The 12,396-nt window shown below is 39.9% G+C and overlaps 1 protein-coding gene across 4 annotated transcripts in view; it reads left to right on the top strand.

Annotated features, from left to right (window-relative positions):
- Nucleotides 1–1,707: 1,707 nt before the first annotated feature.
- NCOA3 (nuclear receptor coactivator 3) overlaps nucleotides 1,708–12,396 on the top strand; it is an 86,603-nt gene continuing 75,914 nt past the window's right edge. For all 4 annotated transcript variants that reach the window (XM_074888617.1, XM_074888615.1, XM_074888614.1 and 1 more), the window contains exon 1: nucleotides 1,708–1,830. The gene's annotated coding sequence lies outside the window, so the exon portion shown is untranslated. The remainder of the gene's footprint in view (nucleotides 1,831–12,396) is intronic.

Below are 12,396 nucleotides of genomic sequence, written 5' to 3'. Positions count from 1 at the left end.
TTGACACTTGAAGTTCTGTATCAGTCTTGAGTCTAAGGTGTCATAGATGCAATGTAAGTATAATTTGAAGACCTTATGGTAGAAGAAATATGAGTAACATGCAGTTTGCCCAAATAAAAAACACCACAATACTAAACTCCAGTGTTACCACTGCCTCTCATCAACCTGTGCTTCCTTGCAGACTTCCTCCGATTTTGCCCTGATAAATGCTCTGTTATAATTCATAGTGGAAGAAGAGAACAACCTGCAGTAAAAGATTACCTGAAATGGAGGAAGTGGAATTGTTAAACAGCAGACCTCACACTTTCAGGAAATGCATCAGGACTTCATTCCTCTTAACGTCACCTAACAATGTGAACTCTTTTCTGTTGTGATAATGTGATAGGGAATCTGTCTACCAGTTGGTTAAATCTGAGCTTGTAAGTACAGACATTTATAATTGATAACTTCTTGCGTAGTATAACTGCAAGGTAAAACCTAAGGTGGAGCTTGTTATTCTAGAACTTGGCATATTCTAATTTCTTTTATCTCTGGATTTTTTTGGTTTGTAATGCTCATTTCAGAGCTAGCTGGAGGCTCATATTGTACCAGTAACTTGCTCATAGGTGCTCAACACAAGTTCAATGTTTGTTTTTTTTTTTTTTTTTATTTGGAATTACTGGATATGGCTTTGTCTGCCCATCTCGAATGCTAACTGTGGCTATGGTCCACTAATGAGCTCTGTATGAAAAGCTTGGCAGGACTTAAGTCCATGCATATTCGGTATTTCACACTTTATAAATTTTCAAAATAAAAAGAGCATTTTTATATGGCTGCTTTACGAGTACCTAAAACTGAGGTACACTGGGTTCTCCACACACTCGGTTTTAGTCTGCAAAGTTTTAAATACCTGTTCTCAAAAAGTTTATGGAAGTAGTATTTATGGAAGCAAATGGTGGCACAGGAGGGTTATGTTCTAGAAGTCCCCAGTCCTTCATATCCTTGCTTTTTTACAGATGACAAGTGAACTGCTATTATTAGTTTGAAAACCATCTTTGACATGTACCTGGAGAGTAACTAAAGCTGTTTACGTTTTTAGCTTTTAACCTAACCTCTTTGCATTTTATTAAACATTAATTTCAACAGACTTTGTTTATTGAAATGGAAAAAATGGTGCTTGGTGTAGTGAATGCTCCACAAAGATGATTCAGCTGTAACTTTCACCGCAGCGTTGTGGTTGAGTGCTTGTGCAGGGTTGGTACCGTGTTGTATCTTAATCACTCGTGCGTATAAACCGCTCTTCATTAAACACGGCGTTGATGGGACTCCGGGGCCCGCTCGCAGCTTCCAATACTCGACCCCAGGCGCGGCGAGTGCCAGCCGCACGTTTAACCGACGGGCCTCTACGAGCGGCGAGGGCGGGGCGGGCCTGCGGGTGCCTGGCACCGGGAGCGCCCCCTGGGGCCGTTTGGGATTGCCCCTCGGGGACAGCCCCGAAAGCAGAGGCGCTCCCGAGCAGCAGGCGCCGGACCGAGCCCCGGCCGAGCGCGCCGCGGCGGCGGCACAGGGGCGGGGCCCCTCCCCGCTCGGTGTGGGAGCGGCCGCAGGGGCCGCTGGGAGCTCAGGGTACTACAAGTACCGTGATGCCCCGCGCGGAGAGGGGGGCGGGTCCCGCGAGTGCCCGCGCGGGGCCGTACTACAGGTCCCACAATGCCTCGCGCCGCCTGGTGGCTCCTCTCGCGGAGGCTGGTTCCTATTTAAATCTAGGCAGCGAGGAAAATGGCGGCGAGAGGCTGAGTGTGGGGGAGACGGGGAGAAGGAGACGTAGCTGGGCTTTGGCTCCTTTCCCAGGTGAGTGGGGTTTGGAGGGAGGGAGTAACGAGTGGAGGGAGGAGAGTTCTGGTTCTTGTTCCCCTGCTTCTAGCGCTGGGGTGGGACTGGGATGGGGGAGGGAGGGCTGCCCCTTGCCGGGGAAGGGAGCAGCTTGGGGCTGGCCCTGAGGGGCGGCTCTCTTCTCTCCCTCTCGCCCCCCTCCCCAATATGGATGTGTCTCCCTGAGGGGAGGAGGAAGGGGAGCGTAGACGGGTTGTGTGTGAGGAGTAATCCCAGGGCTGGGGATGAGGGGATTCCCGGGGCAGTGTGTAAATGCCTTTACCTCTTTCAAACCATTGTAACTTTAGCGCGGAGTGTAGTTAGAAGGGGGCATTCCTGAGGCAGTGGTGGGGGACTAGTGTGTTCAGCTGATGGCTTCCCGTATCGCGCTGTGATGCATATCTAAGTAGGGTGAGTTTGGGTGGAGGTTCCTCGTGTAACAGTGAGAGACTTGGGGTCGCTATGGATTTGTGTTTAGAATCGTCTGACCCTTAGTTTCTCAGCCGGAGTAGAGGGTGTGTGTATGTGAAATACCTGGGCTAGAATGGCCCCATCTGCCATTCATCTGGGTGGTTTATCTGATACTGAGGCGGTTCCAAAGACCTTGTTATCTGCATTCTCCTTCTGATCATCCTGTAGCCTCGGTAAGTTTCAGAGGTGACTTCTCTTGTCTCTGGTAATAAGGAAAAGGATGAGAAATACTGCAAATAAAAGGTTGATTTCCATGCCTTTTATCCATTTCTGCCTCGTAGCTGCAATGAAATTTTTCGTGCTGTTGAGGGATGCAGATGAGATTTTTTTTTTTTTTTTTCCCTGAGGTCACATACCACTGTAGATGTTTAGCGATTCTGGGGTATAAATGGGGTGAATATGGGTGGGGATGTTTTCTGAGGTTGACATAATTCCCAGAGTCCTCTTTGTTTGGTTCTAAAGTTGGTTCTGTTTGTGGTTTCTGCTCCTACTCTTAAGCACAGTGAGGTTTTCTTTTAAAAGAGAACCTTCCCACTTTGTCAGCTCATCCTGTGAATACAGTTTTAAATCAGCCTCTTTTATTCAGGTGGTATATCCTTCCTCTTTAACCTGTTAAGAAGAAAAAAATCTGATTCTGCCTTTAAATCTTTTATCTAAAAGTTAACAGAAAATATTATGTGGGGTTCTATCTGGAATAACAAGACAAAACAAGCAAATCTCGAACTGTGAGACCCATATAGTATCTATAATACAGTTAAAATGGACACTTAAAATAAGCTTAAAATTCTGTCATTGCTAATGTAAAAATAAATATTTTCTCGTGAAAGATTTTTCACTTGTAATGAGCTGCTACATTAAATATAAATACAAGATAGCTTCATAGCAACAAATAGTATCTGAGTGAAAGCTCCAGTCTAAGACCTTAGGTTTAGAGGAAACAGACAAAATTGTGGGTTGGGGGTTTTTTTTGGGTGGTTTTTGGGTTGTTGTGTTTTTTTTAAACTAGACTGTGCATGGTAGCATACAGTTGTTGTGATGGGCTGTTTAGCTGACTGTTGTTCAGAATTTCATTCAACTCTGTTACTACTTTTTTTTTTTTTTTTTTTTATTAATACCAATGGATTTGCTGCTGTGATATGAAGATAGAGTTTGGGGGATAGGGGAAGTGATAGCAGACAGAATGAACCCAGTATTCAGTCTTGCTTTAAGTACCTTTCCTGATGATAGCGTGATGTTTCCATTCTGCTTTTATTTGGCATATGAGTTGTGTGGGTTTGTGGGGGTTTTTTTGTTTGTTTTCATTCTTCATTTGAAACCCCTGTTCATCCTGGCTTGGGATTTATTAACTTGGAAGTTTGCATTGTCTGCTTAATAATTTTTTGCATTAGTATCACTGAGACTAATGTATAGTTGAGACAAAATGCAGTGTAGGAAGAAGGAAATCTGTTTTACAATAGAACATTATCTGTGATCATGGGCTTTTTTTTCATTAATAATGGACGAGAAATCACAGTCAAAACCTTAAAAATTCTATGCAACTGTGCAATGTAACATAAATTAAAAGGGTGGTTTGGTTTTTTTTAATTAAAGAACCCTGAGAAGGAAAGGGTGTCTTGGTTATATTTGTCTGCAAAATCAAGCCATTGGTAGCATGTAAAATGATATTGGACACTACAGTCTGACACTGGAGGTTGCTTCAACTCCTGCATTTAAATGAGCCTCCCTCGAAGAGGTGATCTTGAATGACTGGATGATACAAGATATTCTGCATTATATTCATGGAAGCTTTTTGATTATGAGTGTTTAGAAATATCTTAAGTATTCTTCTGACTTGTTTTTATTCTAAAAAAAATGGTGGTGAGGGGGGAGGGGAGGAATAGTATTCTTTATGCCAAGGATAGGAGAGGGTGGTGAAGAATATCTAAACCTGAATGCTGGGGCAGCATGCCTGTGTGCTTTTTTCTCTGGCTAGATCTATTGATGTTTCTAAATGTAGCATATTAGAGAAGAGGCAATTGTGAAAGAATTTAACTGCTACTGATTTAAATCTGCTGTTGAATATATTTCCACTCTGATTTTATATGCTGCATTTACTTAAGAGAAGGTGTATCAAATCTTTTTTTTACCCCATGTAAATGGGAGGTATACTTCACATGGACCCTGTTACTTTAATAATACTTTTAATTGGTGACCTTTATTTCTAGTTGACATCAATAAGCTGATTTTCTTTGAAGTGAAACAAAATTGCCTTGCCTCCAAACTCCATCTCATGAGGGATTTTTAGTCTTTCGTGTGCAGTGTGTGGAATTATTGTTGGAGAGGTTTTATGCTTTTAGATGTAGACACACATTTTTCTTTTATGTTGTCTAGAGCCAGCCCTATTTCTGACATTGTACAGAGGTAAGAAAAAGGCAGTTAAGACAGCATGCTATTTAAATGAGAGGGAGAAGAGGGCAAGGGGGCCACGACTGGTTTTACTGCTCATCTTGCTTACACCCTGGGAAGCCAGGCTTGTTACTGCTGATGATAAGCTTAGGATATGGTTTAAGTCACTTCTGAGGTTGTGACTGCTTTTGCAATATACTAGAAGAGTGGAGGTGATAAGGTCAGCTCTACAGGTATCTATCTACCTTTAAGTATTCCCTGACTTTGTGTGCTCTGTGTGTGTGTTAGGTTTTTTTGCTTTGGTTTTGGTCGTGTCCCCATCCCCCCCACACTTTGTCACCTTCACTGTTAAATGTGAGCCTGTTCAGGTCAGGTGTAGTTAAACTGTTTGTCAAACATTCTTTGTTAGGTTATGGATCATTGCCCTGTTGGAAATGGTATTTTAAAGGCTTTCTTACCACCAAGTTAAGTTATCTTTTTGAAGACTACAAACATGGATAGTGACACGACTTGAAGCCTAAAACCATCATAACTGCGTTTTATGGACAAGATTGTTCTAGAAATCTGAAAAAACTGTAAAAGTTCTCCAGAAAATGTAATTGTTAGGTCAGGGCAAGCAATTTTTCATCAAAAGTGTTACACATGTGGCTAAACTACATAGCACTTTTGCCCTGATTTATCAGGTGCACCTGAAAATGGGGGAGGAGGGGGAAGAGGAAGGCTGCAGAACAATGTAACTGGTATACTGCTAGCCATAATGACTAGCACCTGCATTAGCCTTGGCTGAGTATAAAATTTTGTCACAAAGCCTGAACCCTTTACTGTTTCCACACTTCCATGCATGTCAGGATGTGTCAGAGCCATGGAATGAGATAATCTGGTATCACAGGTATACCCAGAAGGCCTTTTAGAGGTATGTTTTCAAGGTAGGTTTGATATGTAGTTGTATGGAACATTCTGTATGTGACTTCTAAGTTAATGAAGATTTTTCTTCCTCCTTTTGTTCTCTGCTGCATGGAAGCAAGAAAATTAGTTGTCTGCTTTTTCAAAGGCAACACCGAAACAGGTTGCATGGCTAAAAATGTTACCAATATAAAGTGTTTCTCTGGAGTAGTTGTAGCCTAACAGTTTTGGTTTTTTTCCTCTCCCTTCCCCCCCCCCCGCCCCAGGGGAGGGGCTGAGTGGGATAGGGCAGGAAGAAAAGGCAGAAGTACTTTTTATCTCCCTGGTCTCAGAGGCTGCAAGGCTATTTAATGTATGGATGCAACTTGCTCTTTGGGATTTGCTTTGTTTGCCTAGAATCTCTACAGGGCTACATGTGTGCTTTTTCTCATGAACTTTTAGGTGAGGTGGAATAGAACGAGATACCCTGTCTTTTGTGATTCCAGTAGTGTGCTCTCAGCACACACAAATGCAATTTTGTGGAGTATTTTATTATTAGGCCATACAAACATGTTTTTAAACAACACTACAAATATCAAAGAATTAAGAATGGACTGTGTTGCCTTCAACCAATATAATTAAGTATTTAAGAACTTAAATTGTTTCTAATGGAAATCCTTTCTAATGTCCACTTCAGTCTGGGTTTTACTATAGTTAGGAATACACGCAGAAGAGCAGTTAGTGAATGTGGGGAAGGGAAGAAAAAATATTCTTGGGGAAACCACCCAGACTAGGAAAAAGCAAGCCAAAATCTGGACTATTTTCCAGTTGTCTTTGAAGAAACAACTGGTAGATTAGGTGTTTGCCTGCCACTTTCAGTGTACCAGTGTAGAATAAAGCAGATCAGCATGTGCGTTCAAAACAATTGTCAAAGACTTTCTTGAAAGCTTACTCAGTTTGCTTAATGTTAAGCATTTCTTTTCAATGCCAGTGTTTGGGTCATGTGTGCAACAAAACTGTAATGCAGTACCTTTTCTTTCCTAAGGCAGCTGTGGCAAAACTGTTAATTCATATATTGCACTCCTTCCAAGTGTCTTAGAACACCCATTTATCTTTGTAGTTGATCACAAGCTAGACAAGACTTCAGTGTCACCATGCTGTATCTAGGGAAGCATCTCTATTCCTGTGGCTGAACCAAGTCAGGTATAATTGTGATGATACCATGTGATGCTGTATTAAATTAATGTTTTCTTGGAGGTAAGAGAAGATCACCTTTATATGACCATAGGAGTGCTAAGTCCTTCCTTTTCTATATTCATTAACAGGTAATATTGAACTTTAAAGGTAAAATCTCTCTTTATTCCAGATCATATAGTATGCTTTTATGAACAATTTAAACAGTATCAAATGCTTGTTGTCTTTACCTAATGAAGAGGAAGGATAAGAGCTTTAAGTCAAAGGGTCTGTCATAATGCTTAATGGGAAACTTTTAAAAGTGATTATTAGTGGCTTTTCTTCACAATGAAAGCTTTATGTTAAATATGTTGTCTGTATCATAAGTTTAACTCAATGGTTTCAGGTAATGCATTCAAATACAAACTATCCTGTCCCTTCTAGGCTTTTGTAATATTAAGTCATGAGACATCAAGCCTCTGAGGAGGAATTAGTGGAGATTTAAAAAAACAACCACCATCCCCATCCCAATTCTTGATTCTTTTAAAAGCAATATAGACATTTTAAACTCTTGTTTTTCTAGAAACCTGAACTTTCATAACTGTTGTGACAAACTTGAGAATTAGTGTGTGTGTGTGTGGTTTTTTTTTTTAAAGCTATAACTTGTTGATAATGTTCCCAGTCTACCAGATGGTGCAATATTGAAATCTGTTAGCAATGGGCTGCATGGTAAAATCAAGCAGACTGTTTCTTATCCCATGCTTTTCTGAACTGCACAAAGTGAGTAGGTAAATGCATATACTCGTTCCGCAAGGACAATGCAAAGCTGGTTCACTAGCACCAGCCACTACAAAACTACTGTTGTAGTTCTCTTATGGACTGTTTTGGAGACTCATCTTTTTATTTAAGACTGAAAAGAACAAGAGCATAATTTTGGGAAGAAATGTGAAAAATAGTTGAAGTGTTTCTGATGTTTCACTATGCCAAAGAATGACTAAGCAATGGAAGCTTACGGTAGTGATGTACTTTTTTTTTTTTTTTTCCATTTTGCTCATCTGAAAGCCTCTGAATTTTTGTTTTTTCTAAATCTTAATCAGCTCTGAGCTCTAGCTAAAGCACAAGATATGAAGTGTTATAGCATAATAAGATTACGCAGCTGCTTACATTGGCAAATGAATAGTAAGCTCTAAGGGGGCTATTTTACTATTTACTGTGTAAATGAGTGAAATATAACTTTAAAAATCGTGTGAGAACAAAATCTCTGGTATATAGATGAGCTGCTTTCTTGACTTGCATAAGCAATAGTTCACTTTTTCTTTTAGACCTCATATTGTTCTTTTTAAAGACTTTTAAATTACTGCTGTAGGTCTAGAAAGGAACATTTCTAGACTGCATGGGTTTAATGTTTTGTTGTTAGTTCCCATGGCTAAATATTGATGAGCTGAGTCATATACATATAGATAATGGTGTGAAGTCAAATCCAACTTGCAGTGCTGATTCAGCATGAAAAGCTTGGTTATAAAATCACTTATGAACCGACTTGCTCACAGTACATCAGTCAGCTTCTGGTTAACTCTTATATGAATGATCCTGGAAATCATAAATGTCTTTCAAATGCTTTCTTAATTGGCATGAATCTAAGGAGACTGTTCTTCTGGGAAGTCTCTGATAAAATGCAGTTAGAAGTTGTTATAGGTCCACACATAGGAAAATATAACTATTTGGTTATGTTGCTCTATATGCTTTATTTTCTCTATGGTTACCTTATATCGAATAATGAAATGCCTCACTGAAATATCCCAAAGTGATAGAACAGGTAATGGAGCAGGGAGTGGCTTGGGTTGGCTGGCCTTTGTAGCTCTATCTATTAGTGGAAGGGTTAAGTGGAAGGCAGAAGTAAGCAATTGACTTAAAGAAAAAAATAAAAATGAAATGCATTTTCTCTACTCCAGTATTTTGAGGAAACTTTATTGTTCAGAACAGTCAAAGAAGAGTATAGTTTTGTGTTCTTTCTACACCAGTCTGAAGAACTAAAACCTAAAGTAAAGGTAGCATTCCCCTGTTTATGCATTGTGCAATCAAATTGTAATTCTAACACCTCACTGATCACCCTGTGGAGCGTGTTAAGTCTTAATGTTGCTGGTTTTGTCAAATACCCAAGTTGTGTTTTCATCACATTCTCTGGAGGCTAATGAGTCCCAGGAAAAGGGAAACCTCTGTGCTGCATGCCTTATGGCTGCTATATGTGTGTGAGTGAATAGCAGCTAATGTAGTCTACTTGGATAAACTTTTTCTAAAACTTTTTAGGCAACTGTTGAGAGCATCGACATATGTGCGCGTGTGCGTGCACACACAGTCAGTATGTGGAAGCACTGTATTGCTTCTTGGAAGCTTATGGAAGAAGTCGGTAAAGGTTCAAAAAGTAATTTCTTCCTCTCATTCACAATGGTGACTTTAAAACCAAAAATTTGCAACTTCTTTTTTGCCAGTGACTTGGATAGGCTTTTCAGACTCTTCCCCTATAATAACTTTTTCCCCCATAACGGCTGAGCTAGAGGTTAGACAGAAATAGGGAATTATGGGTTGTGTTGCACTTCCTTTTGTGCTCTGTCCATCTTTGCTGCTGCAATGAATTAAAGCAGATATAGCAGCATCTTTTGTTGCAGTACTCTCTTGGTTTTATTTTCTGTGGAAGCCTTCTTGATCTTCAGAGTGAGGATTTCTGGCTCAATGGACAGACCTCAGCATATGGCCTACTAGAGGGCTATACTTGAGGTGTGCATGGATTTTTAAATCCTTTTAATCAGTATTTATAAAATACCATTTGCTTGGCTCACTTCTAACTATTAAGTGCTATAAGCGAGAAACCTTATGTCTTAACTACTTCAGAAGGAAGTTTAAAAATATTTTCTCAAAGTCATACTCCGCTGTACTTCTCATTTAAGCATACTTTTAGCAGCCTTTTAAACAAGAAAATCTGAAAGAACAACTGAATTCAAGACCCTTTAAAGGTATCTTGTTTGGCTGCATACCAGTTCGATGCCACGTACTGGTATGCGCATTGTTCTTGCTTTGTAAATAACTTATGTTTCTTTTATTTGAAAGTTTTAGTTTCCCATTAAAAACTCTGAAAGGGAAATAACATTTTTGGGCAGTAATCGATAGAATTCCTTCTTAATGAGTATTTAAAGTATTTATCTAGCCATAGATAGCTCTGAAGGCAACAAATGCAAGAGTACTTTATCTGCAAATTGTTCTCTTGATTAAAATGAAACAAAACTAGTACCTCTTAACCTAGAATGTCCATTTGATCCCCCCTTAGAGGAAGGCAGTTCTTCTGATCAGTGCACAGAAAACTTAAAAAAAAATAAAATCCATCTGTGCTGGGTGGAGTAGCTTTTGAAGACTTTTGTCTTGCAGCTGTGGGTTTTCTGTTGAAGCCCCTAATCTTTTGGTGATGCGAGTTTGTAGCTCATAAGCAAGACTTGTAGAGGTGAGGTGTAGAACCCGTGCTAGCAAACTTGCCAGACTTGTATTGGCTGTGTTAGAGGTCACAAGAAGGTAGTAGGGATGACAAGTAGGATCCAGTGAGATGTAAAATGGGTGGAGATTTGAGGAAGTTCAAGGAGAGCCATCACTTGATAGGGACAGAATAGTGTGTGTTGTCATCCACTGTGTTTTCTCTTCAAATGTACAACTACAAGGTAGTGTTATCCTGAACTGCTTCATCTTCTCTTACCCATCTGTCTGTAGCTGGACCTCAGATGACCTCTATCAAGATATTAATATGTAGTACGATAATATTTCAGACTGGTCAAGCAATGCTTTTGGTATATGAGCAAAGTTGTTTTTTTTACTTCCCCCCTCCCCCATCTTAGAACTACTTTATATTGATGAAACTTTTGCTTAAACTGAAGATGCCATCTAGTCAGAAGTATAAGGTTGTTTGAGCTGCACACTTGAGAAAGCTTTTTAAAAATCTTTTAAAGCAGTGGAAATTTCCAGGCTTCACAAAAAAAAAAAAAAAGAAAAGATTTAAAGTTCTGGTCTAATAACTGCTTTGCAAGAAGAGAGAAATATGAAAAGGAACCGCAGACATTCTGGATGTCAGCCTGTGAAATTTTCCACTATTTCCTTTAATAACATGCAGGCATGCTTAAAGTGCTGGAATTTCAGTTAGGAGTCTCGTTCTGACTGAAACTTCAAGCTACTTGGTGAGCAAATGCTCCCTGAAAATGAGTTGTTAAGGAAAAAACTTTGCATAACCCACTCCCATGCTGCATATCAACGATTGATTATATGAATCTTGCCTTCAATTTCTTGTTTTACAGTTTGTGTTAACTGTTACTATTACTAGATGATCACTGCCAGGTGACAATTCATCTTTTCTTGCTTCCAATAGTAGTTCCAGACTAACATTTCCAGTAAGGACTGTAAGTTGATGAACTAGGAATCTTAATTGTTGCATCTTTCATATACTAAAGGAAGAAAGACTTTAGGAAACATACTCTGTTCTAATAATATTCTTTTGTGAAACAGTTAACTTTAAAACCTATTTAATAGCTATTTATAAAATTATTGTAGCTTCAGATACATTGGTGAAAATCAAACTGAAGGGATCTACAGGTTCAACCTCATTTGTCTACCTTGAAGCTCTTTTTGCTTTAAGTTCTTCTTGTTTACCAGAAGGCTCCCTGACCTTTCTCCAAGATCTAGAGGACTCTCTACTTTGAATGTGCCTTGTCTTTCTGTCACTACAGATATTTATCGTTGACTTATGCTCTTTTGGGTTAGGGCGTAAAGAATCCTGTATATAATGAGTTGAGATTTTCTTACTTAAATGCTGTAGTGGGAGCTAAGCCTGCAAAAACAAAGCAACGTCACAACAAACTGACTTCCTTCCAGTATTAATTGAAAAATAAAACCAGAACCCTTCGAATGCATTGCCATGGCATGCTGTCTTTCCAAGGCAGAGTGGTACACTTCCACAGCTCTCAACCCAAGTCAGAGCTATTGTGCTTCCTTTCTGTTACCTGTCCTCCCCTTGCTCTGAGACTGAGGCCCTTGCAGTCAGCAAACAGATTTAACTCAAAATTGTCTATTCCCTCCCTCCTGCCAACAAAAAACCCTGAACCCCCAAACCAAACAAAACCACCCAGACAACTTCTGGCTGTCAATTTATGGCTAATTGCACAAACACAGGTGCTAGTGCAAGGGAATGGGTGGGGTGGGACTAGAGCAGCCACAGTCCTATTGAAATGTAGACTGAAGTTCCTGTAAGACTCTCTCTTCCACCACACATTTGTTTCAGGAACAGACTCAAGTGGTACCTGGGTGTAGGGAGAAATTCAGCACCCTTTGTCTACCCTGGGGCTGTAATTAGAAAGAGTTGGGGTTACTAATTATGTGTTATTGCTGGTAGTTCCTTACCTGTTGTATCTGCATTGGAAAACTAATTTCACTTCGGTCAATAAGGATTAAGTAGCTATATTGAATGCTGTTCTGAAAACTGATGTTGAGAGACCTGCAGACATTTAATATGTGTTTGTTACTAGTATAGCACATATACATATTGCCGAGGAGAATAACCTGCTGAAAGGGGTAAGCACTGCAGTAATTCTGTTTTGGGGTAGA

The sequence above is a fragment of the Strix uralensis genome, chromosome 18 (genome assembly GCF_047716275.1).
Source record: "Strix uralensis isolate ZFMK-TIS-50842 chromosome 18, bStrUra1, whole genome shotgun sequence".
NCBI classification, from domain to species: domain Eukaryota; kingdom Metazoa; phylum Chordata; class Aves; order Strigiformes; family Strigidae; genus Strix; species Strix uralensis.
This window is presented reverse-complemented; position numbering and strand designations above follow the sequence as displayed.